The sequence below is a fragment of the Pipistrellus hanaki genome (genome assembly GCF_964339955.1).
Source record: "Pipistrellus hanaki genome assembly, chromosome: 11".
NCBI lineage: Eukaryota > Metazoa > Chordata > Mammalia > Chiroptera > Vespertilionidae > Pipistrellus > Pipistrellus hanaki.
The window spans coordinates 50,282,768-50,293,464 of NC_140513.1; the positions used below are offsets into that span (position 1 = coordinate 50,282,768).

Consider the following 10,697-nt stretch of genomic DNA (forward strand, 5'->3'; position numbering starts at 1 on the left):
AGATTACATACAGGCTAAGTCTATGAGAGCCTTGCCATCTCTTTAAGAACTCTTTTATGGGCTGACTTATGTCTCCAAATTTGTATGTTGAAATCCTAACCAGTACCTCCGAATATGATCGTATTTGGAGATAGGGTCTTTAAAGAGGTAAGGTTAGATGAGGTCACTGTGGTGGTGCCTAACCCACTAGGACTGGTGTCCTCTTAAGAAATTTGGACAGAGGCGTACACAGATGGGAGCCCGTGCTAAAACAAGGGAGAAGGCGGCCATCCACAAGTAGTCAGCAAGCAATCCCTTGCTGATATCGAATTTATTTGAATCCCTATAACTTTTATTAAATGTAAAACACTTTATTCTTTTCTCTGTGTATTTCTCCAATTAATAAACTATAGCAGTATATTGATTTCTAGCCCTATACAATATGCCTTCGAATCCATCTACTACTCCCTACTAAATGAGTAACTACCTCGGAGCTTCATGGGAAATATTTCACAGGAAGGCAATGGATTTCTCAGCATCAGTTTCCTTTATCCAGAAGTATTTTTTCATCTCATTCTTAATTGCCCATATGGGACTTCACTATAGTTAATCTCAGTATACCAACTTTACCATACTACATATAAATTCCCAACTGTATTTATGTGGATGCTCTCCTATGAATGACACTAATTTACAAGAGAAAAAAAGATCTTTCTTCTTGTAAGTATGGGGTTAAATAATGTATGTAACAATGTAACTCTATGAAACTAATGCCTACTTTAGGCAAACATATGGTCTTCGAGCAGATATTACTGATTGGGAAATATAATCATGATATAGGATACAGTCATTCACAGGCACCATCAAGCAGTTCTGAATCTATGGCAGCTCTCTGCTTCTTTCCTTTGAGGCACAGGATCTGTCCCTGGCAGGTGTGTTGTTTGCTCCAGCATATATGGGGACATTTCCAGACCAACACATCAACTTTAAGAACTCTGTTATGGGCTCAGATATTTTACAAAAGTCACAGAATCCTTCGTGCGTGCTGAAAATATACAAAATGGAGCCAATCAACCTAAAAGAGTCAAGTCTATGATGTCAGACTTGGGATGCAATCTGGAGAGAACAATCTGCCTTTAACTCAGACAGTTACCTTCCAGGTAAATTCATTCTCACACGTTGGCTTCTAAATCTCTTCATCTTAACTCTAGACAAAGTGTTCCCTTCTTCATTTGTAAAGCACAGCCTCCCCGCCACCAGCTCAAGACTAAAGTCCTGCATCAAGACAAATTACTCTTCAAGGATTTCCATGCACGTGTCCTGAGCACACCCACCTTGCTGGGATATAATACACTCTGGAAAAAGCCTCTACTCCCTCACAGTGTATGTGCAGTAAAAAGGTATCTAAAATGGAAAGACATCTTTAAGGGCCAAGCATCTACATGTAGGAATGTGGAGCACAATAAAAATTGACTGACATCTCTCTTTTCCGAAGCCAGAACAGTCAGGCCTAGGAGATAATAGGAAAAGATGTGTTAAGGAGAGAAGAAAAATCAGGAACTGAAGAGGGGAAGAAATACTGCCAAAAAAAGAAAAGGAACACACGTAAGAGGTATGGTGTCCATCTGATTGACCTATTAATACGATGGAGATACGCTTCATCATTTTTTTTCATCAGTTTTTTTGTTAGTTTTAGCAAGTGAGGTAGAAAAGAGTAGGGAAAAGTTCACACTAGCTTGCCTTGCCTTCTGAAAAGAACCCATGACATGCTCTAGCCCCTTGCTCTCTTTACCTAAAGAAAAACACAACGATAGTCCTCAAACCTACTCAGGTACCAGAACAGTTAGAAGTTACTAGAACTCATTGCAGAACGCGTTGAAATATGGCCATCTATATTAAAGTTAAAAATATGTAAACACACAATTTCTGCTCATGAGAAACTCCATTTTATCCTAGATTCCAACAGAGGAAGATACCAAAAAGTTAAGGATGAAACTTGGAAATGAGAAAATCCCACACGATGATTTATAATTAGTCTACTTTGGAGGACGGCGGAAGTCTGCCAGTTGAGGGGGCACCGGACACAGGGCCTGAGAGGCAATAAAATTAAACAGTGCGCCTATCACACAAAGGGAGTATTTCAACAATACTTTCCCTTACAGAGTAACGGTATTTAACAGGACATTATTTCAGACTCTGAAGGCTATACACCTGTCTCTGCTATGCAACCACTCAACTCTGCCACTAGCTGTGAAGGCAGCCATGCACAGCAAGGAGGAGACACTGACAGTAGGTTTAAGTGTGGCTGTGCTCCAACCAAACTTAAATACGGAGGCAAATTTGATTTTCATATAGTTTTCACATGAGAAATAATATTTTGTGTCTTTCATCCATTTAAAAGTGTACAAACCATTCCTAACTCCTAAACCTTGGGGACAAAAACCACTGCAGCAGGCCAATTTGGCCTATGGCCCTTAAATCTGCACACCCTCTCCTTTGTTTGTTTGTTTGTTTGTTTGAACCTAATGTGAAGTCTGGGCAGGGATAGAGCCTAATCTAGACAGAAAAACGCATTTGAAAAGTACTCCATTAAGGAGCAGCATATCTAGGCATCCCAGACAAGATTAAACTCTTTCCACCCCTCCCTCAGGCCAGGCACAGGTGCATCCATCCAGGGCTCCGCATTGTATGGAAGTTCAAGCCAAGGAACTTTAAATTTTGTTGGGTTTTTAAATACAATTGTCTACTTAAATTCTACCAGGCACTAAATGCATATATTACACATGCAGATAATTCAACCCTTAAAAAAAAAAAAAAAAAAAATTCATTATAAACACCTGCCCCAAGCCCCAAACCATCCCCTGGTTAGTTCCTCAGATCAGGTGTGACTTATTCTGTGAAAATGTTTCCTAAATGTTCCCAAACACAGAAGGATGTTTATACCACAGCTGTCCCTCAAAGCTGGATGATAGACCACTTTACGCATCCTTCCCCTCTCAACACCAAAACAACCCGGAGGGGGTTCCTTCTGGCCTGGCAAAGCCGTGACCACCTCATCTGAGGATACATACCAGTGAAACCCGAGTCGCCACCCGAACCCTCCCCATGCGAGGCGCCCACAGCGCCCCCGCCCGGGCTCCTCCCAAGCAGAGCAGCCTCCGCAGCCCCACCCGCGGAGGAGACGGACCCAGAGGTCTGAAGATCCCAACCAGTCTCTACCCCCGAACCCCTGACCAGCAGCGGCCCCCGCCCACCCGCGCAGGCCCCTCCTCTCCTCCGCGGCCCCAGCTTCCATCCCCAAGGGATCTGCAGGCACGAAACTGGCCTTTGTGCCTCTGCAAAGAGCGCAGGCCACGATGCACACCCGCACCACCGCCTGCGCTCACGCAACTCCCAAGACACAAAGCGTCTCCCTAAGGGCGCTCCCCAGGGCGCATCCGGCACCCCGGTCTGCGAAATCACAGATAAAAATCAGCTCTTCCTCCCCCAACTCCCCCAGCTGCACGGGGACGGGGTAGGGGGTGGGGGAGAGGAAGATGTGAAGCAAAACGTTGGCACCGGCGTGGGCAGCAGACGCCAAGGCACAGACGCCAAGGGGAGGGGGTGCCCATTAGCGGCGCGGTCTGGGTGCCCAGCGGGCGGGGCGTGAGACCCAAAGCGGGGACATCCTCCCCCCCATCCCCACCCCCATCCCCACCCCCACCCCCACCCCACCCTCTACCCTCTACCCGCCCCGCACGGCCCGGCGCCACATAACGGCGGACAGGGCCCCCGTTCAGCTGCAGAGCAACAGGCTCCTGCGCCCAGCCCGCGCGCCAGGCCCGGGCCCCCCTTCTTGGCACCGCGCCCCCCGCCCCGGGCGAAGGAAAGGAACAAACTTCCCAGCCCCTGAAAGTAACAGAAACAAGCGGGTGGGGGAGGGAGGCGTGAAGGACCCGGGACTGTGGTTTGGGGGGAAAGAGGGGGAGGGAAGCCAGGAGCAGAGGAAAGAAACTTCCAGACCTCATCCTTTTAAAGGGCCAAGGGAGCAGCCGCTTCCCTTCCAGGGCCTCGCGGGGTGGGGCTAGCGCAGCCGCCCCCGCCCCGCGCCCCCCCCCCTCCGTCCGAGCCTGGAGCCCGCGCCCCGCGCCCGCGCACCCCCGCCCGGCGCGCGCACAGGGCGCGGGCCCGCGCTCCGCCCTCCGGCCCGTCCCGGCGCCGCTTACCCGGCTCGCGGCGGCCGCCCCCGGTGGAGGGGAAGCAGAGAGGGCGGAGGGCTGGGGGGCCGGGTCGCCGGGGACGCCCAGCGCCGCGCCTCGCCCACGTCCTCCGGCTTTCGAAGTAACGGCCCGGGGAGGAGCTTCGAGAAACGCGCAGCCACGGTCACGCGCTGCCGAGAAACTTAATCCCGCCGCCCGCCCGCCCGCCGGCCCGCGCCGCGCCGCGCCGAGCGCGCCCCCGCCCCCCGCGCGCGCTGCGGAGGCGGCGGGGCCGGGCGGCTCGGGCTGCGTGACGCCCGCGGTCGGTCAGCTTGCGGGGCGGGCGCGCCGCAGCCAATCAGGGGGCGCGGCCCCGCCTGCGGTCAGTCTGAGTGTTTTTTGTTTGTTTGTTTGTTTTATTTTATTTATTTATTTTATTGATTATGGTGTCACCAAATTGTCCTCATCCCCCCCCTTCCCATTCCCATCCCAAATCCTTCCCTACAATACGCCCCCACCACCCCACTCCCTGTTGTCCATGGCCACTGGCCAGGCCCACATGCATGCACACAAGTCCTGTGGTTGATCTCTTCCCCTTACCTGCCCCACCCTCCCTTACTTTCCCTCTGAGGTTTGAGAGTCTGATCGCTGCTTCTCTTTCTCTGGGCCTGTTTTTGTTCATCAGTCTATGTTGTTCATTATTTCCTCTAGATTAGGGGTGTCGAACTCAATCAGAGAAGGGGCCAAAATCTAAAATCCAGCCTAAATCGCGGGCCGAATGGTTTACTGAACAGTCATAAACTGACAATGTCATAAACTGACAGCGGAGTGCAGTGATGACAGCGCGGTGCGGGCCACATTGCAAGGCCTGGCGGGCTGGATTTGGCCCGCGGGCCTTGTGTTTGACACATGTGCTCTAGATGCTTGAGATCATGTGATCCAAGAAATACCCTTGTGAGAACCGAAACTGCGACAAGCCATAATGGTTATGCTGAGAGGCAAATGGATCCAGTCTGTAGTGAGTTCCTTTCTCGGCCAACAGTTCTTTTGAGTCCCCATTTCAATGTCAAATAGTTCCTTATGTGTACATGTCAGCCATGATATTTCAGATCTGGTTGGTGGACAAATGGTGGTAATGCAGCTGCATGTGGTAACGCAGCTGCATGTTGCTGAAGGATGCCCAGGACCAAACCAGGAATGGCGCGAGTTTTAAACTGGCTCCGGGGCTCCGGGCCTGGAAGGTGGGGAGCAGGCCCTGCGAGGTGGCCAGAGGGGACCCGGACGCCTGGTTACATAGGGTGTCAAACAGAAAGGGATCGTTCTTTTAGACACGTGTGGCCCGTGTCCTGTTTGGGACATACAGAAAACACATGTTTCATGAATGAACCGAAATGCGAGTTTAACTGGAGTCCCGTAGTTTAATCTGTAAGTCTCACAATCTGTCGGAACTGGCAACCTCTATTTCTAGTTCTAGGGACTTTTTTTTAAAAAAAAAGTTTTATCATGTGGACTGCCCTGTGGATGCTTTCTGCACAGGAAGCCTATGAAAGCAGAAGAATGCCATGAGAAGCGCTGTAATGAGGAGGCATGGGGTGAAGGGGCCCTAATAATTTCACTTCATAAGTTCCTTTCAGCAAATCAATGTGAAATCTTAGGCATGTGTTCCCATTAAAAGACAGAAACAATAAACACGGAGGAAGAGCTCAGAATGGCGTGGTGCTGGGAAAAGCATTTATTTCCATTTTGTGCCACTTGAGATTTGTCTTTTCTTAAAGAGGGAATAAATGCTGATGGAGGGAGACGTGACTAGGGGTGGTGAACACACAATACAGTGTATATAGGTGATGTGTTATAGAATTGTACACCTGAAATGTGTATAATTTTATTAACCAATGTCACCCCAGTAAATTTAAATAAATAAGTAAATTATTTAAAAGGCGTAAGAAAAAGATTGTCTTTTTTTCATACTTTCAGCTCCTGAATCCCAGTAATCTTTTCTGTGGAAGAAAATGGCTCTCTTTCTCAATACATAGACTTGATATTAGAGTATACATCAACAAATACTCAGAAGTCCAATCCTATATAATAAAAGGGCAATATGCAAATCAACCAAACCAAAGAACAACCAGTTGCTATGATGTGCACTGACCACCAGGGGGCAGATGCTCAATGTAGGAACTGCCCCCCTGATGGTTACTGCTCTCCCATAGGGGGGCACCACTCAGCCAGAAGCCAGGTTATAGGCTGGCAAGCACAGCGGCTTGCCTCCATGGCAGCACTAAGGATTCTGCAAGGAGCAGGTCTAAGCCATCAGTCAGACATCCCCTGAGAGCCCCTGGACTGCGAATGGGCACAGGCAGAGCTGAGGGACCCCCCGCCCCAGTGCAAGGATTCTAGTTTAAAATATTTAAATATTATTTTAGCCCAGCTGGTGTGGTTGAGTGGTTAAGCCTCAACCCATGCACCAAGAGGTCCACATCCCATTCCCTGTCAGGGCACATGCCTGGGTTGGGAGCTTGATCCCTAGTAGGGAGTGTGCAGAAGGCATCAATGGAAAATGTGATGATGTTTCTGTCTCATTCACTTTTCTATTTCTCTCCCTTCCTCTCTCTCTAAAAAACAAATAACAACAAAAAATTCTCTTTAATATCCTGAATAAAAGTTCTATTTTCTTTGGTAGACATGTAAATTTGTTGTTTGTCTACAAAAAAAACAACAGACAATAAAAGAAAAAAACACCCTTGCATTTCTCCAATATTCACCAAATATTTAAAAGGTAACACAGTGTGTGTGTGTGTGTGTGTATACACACACACACACACACACACACACACACAAGGCTTTGGAGGGAAATTGATTTGGGCATATATATATATATATATATATATATATATATATATATATATATTGATTTCTGACAAGGAATCGAACCGTGACCTCCTGGTTCTTAGGTCGACACTCAACCACTGAGCCATGCTGTCCAGGGGTATTTGGAGCTTTTGACTGGATATTTTCTGAAAGCTGCAAAACAGATTGTTTGCCTGCAAATGATTGAGAGTTAAGTAACGTGAGCTCAGTACTCTGGGTGCCGTCAATCCAAAGCTCCTTGTGCTTTAACAAGCATGGTCAATGTAGATTTGCCCACTGAGGAAATAAGACACCGACTAGATTTCTTCAGACTCTATGGATATTCACTTCCTCTGGGTCCTGTGCAAATGAAAGTCAAGTTCTGATGAAGGGAAAATTCAGCTGAGCTTATCTGTTCTCTTGTATCTTCAACACATCTCTATCCTTTCCATCAGAATTCCCAAGCTCCCCCTGCCACGTTAAACACTTTCCCTCTCCATAACGTTTGTGCTTTTGCCATGGAAAAAGCTTTATCTCAGAGCATTTGGGGAGGGTTCTGTTTTGCTTAGAAATTCCAAATGATTCCTCCTCTTCTAATAGCAAAGCACTTAAGATCAAATTTTTCTTGAGAGAGAGAGAGAGAGAGAGAGAGAGAGAGAGAGCGCTTTCCTCCCCAGTCCACTTCTCTCTTGCTACCAGTCTTTCTTTCTCCCTTCTTCTTTATGGTTCACTTTCTTGAAATCAACTAACTCCATCTGGCTTCCTACCCAAATCACTGCAGTGATGAACACCCACTACATAAATCCAATGGATATGTGTCTCTGCTCATATGTCTCGTCCTCTCAGAAGCACCCATAATGGTTAGTTGAACATCCTCCTCAGAAGTCCTGACCCCAGCCCAGTCCATGCAATCACATTTTTATTTGTGCTCTTTCCTGTTACTCAGGAGCAGATGTGTGGGACCTGAAGCTTATACAATTTGGGGCTTTGCTTTGATAAAAAAAAAAAAAAGAGAGAGATCTTTCTTTTGAAAATGTTACAAAAATATAGGACCATGTAAACATTGCTTAGGGCTCCTCCGAGGCCAGAGAAGGACCCAGAGTCTTAAGCTTCCTTAGCTTCGCAGCAGGCTGCCTCTGTCATCAGGTCATTCACTCGCCAATCTTCTTTGCCAACTAACCTCTTCTACATAACTATTATTTTAGTGCTCACCTGAGGGTATGTGTTTAATTTCATTGAATTGTGAGGGAGAGGAAGGGAGAGTGAGGTGGGGGAGGGGAGGAAACAACACTGATATGAGAGAGAAACGTTGATAAATTGCATCTGTAGGCACCCAACGGGGAATCGAACCCCTAACCTTTTGGTGAATGGGAAGACCCTCCAAACAACTGAGCTACATCAGCCAGGGCTCCTTAACCTTTAAGTTCTGGAATTCCTTATGTGATAAACCCTCTTTTTTATTTTCACCTCTAGCTTATCATCTTTTGGTGAAAGATTCCAAAATTTTTATCTTCAATCAAGACTTCACCATATATTTGAGTGTTTGACATCCCTGTTTGCCTGTCTCAAACCTAGATTATCCAAAATGGAACCATTTCAGGATGTTTCTTCTCATCTTTCACAGTTCAGTGTCTCAGTGAATGGCACTGCCATGGACATTACTCCATGTCTCCCACAAACTAGCTTAGACCCATTGTGATACATTCTCATTGTATCCTATACTTTTGTTCACAGTATTCATCATACTTTATAATTGTATATTTAGTGTTATCATTACTTATGCAATATCTCCTTTCCCAGCTAGATCATAAACTCCACAATGTAACACTCAGTTCATCTTTCAATGACATGGGATGAATATATGCCTGCAATAACAAACAATTTGTCTATGTGTAACTTTGGTGTTCTTGCCATACAGTCATTATCTCAGGGCAACTCATTGGAGAAGATCCTCTTAATGCTTAGAAATTCCAATGCATTCCTATTCCTTGAATAGTAAAGCACTTCCATTTGTCCATTTTCCAAATCTGGTCATTCTCAAACGCAAAGGAAATAGTATGAAGTACTAGCTGCTAGGGGAAATATGTATCATTTTACTTTTGAGGACTCTGAGAATGCCTTTAATAGCTAGTGAAGCAATGGTCCCCCTATATTTCTCCTAGCAGCTAGCACTTCCTGCACCTTTTCCTTTTGCATTTGAGAAGGACCAGATTTGGAAAATGACACATGGAAGTGCTCATAACGTTGAATTAGAGGCAAGTTGAAGGAAATCCCCTGGTTTATCTCAAGTATACAAATGAGATTATTGTTTTGGTCTCCTTTAGCAGAGGGAATCCTACTTTGAAGAGCAGTGACTTGGAGGACAGTAAACCACTCTGTTTACATTAGTTCCTCCATAAAATAATACTGCCCTGGAGGAAGCGTCCAAGCAGCAGCTTCCCCTTTTGAAGTTAACCATAGAGTTAGTGCTGGGTCCTCCTGTGCTTGTTCTCACCTGGAGGCTCCCAGATTTCCTAGAAATAAAACTTTATAGAGAAAGCCAAAGTCTTAAGCACATAAAGCAGGGCTGCTATTTTCTGTTGACACTCACCCCATTTATATAGATTAACAATTCTTTCCATTAAGTGTCAATCACAGCCTCTGGATTTGAAGATGAAGGAACTAGGAATGTTGTCTGCATTCCACCTTTATCTCTAGTGAGGCATCCTCCATAGAAAATCTTTTTTTTTTCCCCCCTCTTAAATTGGAATAATGCTCAGACTAATTTTTGTAAGAAAAAAAAAGGGGGGGGGGGAGTAGAGGGGAGTTCCAGGATTGGTTTAAAATTTTTTTTATTATGATTTAACAAGTACAAACATGAATCAAGTACATAATATTACTTTACATTTGTAGCTCCTCTATATCTCTGAAACTGGTGAAAGGCCCAAGTTGTCTACTCAAAACTTTAGTGTCTGCTGGAAAGACAGATCCTGGGAATTCCATTTTGATCCATCAAGATATAGAGAACCCTTCTAAGTTGCCCCACAAGCACTCAGCCTTGGTTCTGTTCTAACCATGGCTGACTCAGAGGTGGGCAACAGGCAGTCTCTCATGGATCATGTCACTGCAGGGCTCCAGGGTCAGCAAAGTACAAGCCAAATCCTTTCCCAAGGACTGAGTGGCTTTGGGGGGATCCTAATTATGGGGCAATGATCTATCTCCATACATTTCACCAGCCCTGACTCTTCTTACGAACGCTTCTTTTAAGTGCAAGCTAGATGGCATGTTTGTTATAAACTGCATATTTATAACCAATATGCAGTCTAATTATTATAATTTGCAAGAAGATTTTTATAGTCTGCCTGCTTATAGTCTGCCTGTTCCAGTTGGTTCTAGTTTATCAAATTAAAGAAAGGAGTTAGAATGTTTTTCTTTTTTTCAGTTGGTTCCATGTTAGGAAAATGGACCATTTTAAACAATCTTTAACTTTTTTTTTCCCCCTCTACTGAAAACAGACAAGATTTAGAAAAAAAGACAATGAAGAATAAAGAGAAGAATGTTAGGATAATGAATCTGTGTGTCTAGCAGAAAGCTATTAGGAGGAAGGATTGGCTAAAAAAAAAAAATCTCAGGCATGAGAAAAATGTAAAATTATATCTCACTTGAGAACATAGAGAGCTATCTGTCTCTATTCATATAACAAACTGTTTATAG

General features: G+C 45.6%; 1 protein-coding gene across 6 annotated transcripts in view; it reads right to left on the minus strand.

The window, feature by feature from the left end:
* The window catches only part of MPDZ (multiple PDZ domain crumbs cell polarity complex component), a 156,963-nt gene extending 152,551 nt beyond the window's left edge, over window positions 1-4,412 (minus strand). For 3 of the 6 annotated variants that reach the window (XM_084898211.1, XM_084898212.1, XM_084898210.1), the window contains exon 1: window positions 4,185-4,411. The gene's annotated coding sequence lies outside the window, so the exon portion shown is untranslated. Of the gene's footprint in view, window positions 1-3,981; window positions 4,090-4,184 lie in introns of those variants that run through there. The other 3 variants (XM_084898209.1, XM_084898206.1, XM_084898207.1) reach the window with 2 other exon arrangements.
* Between the last annotated feature and the right edge of the window lie 6,285 nt (window positions 4,413-10,697).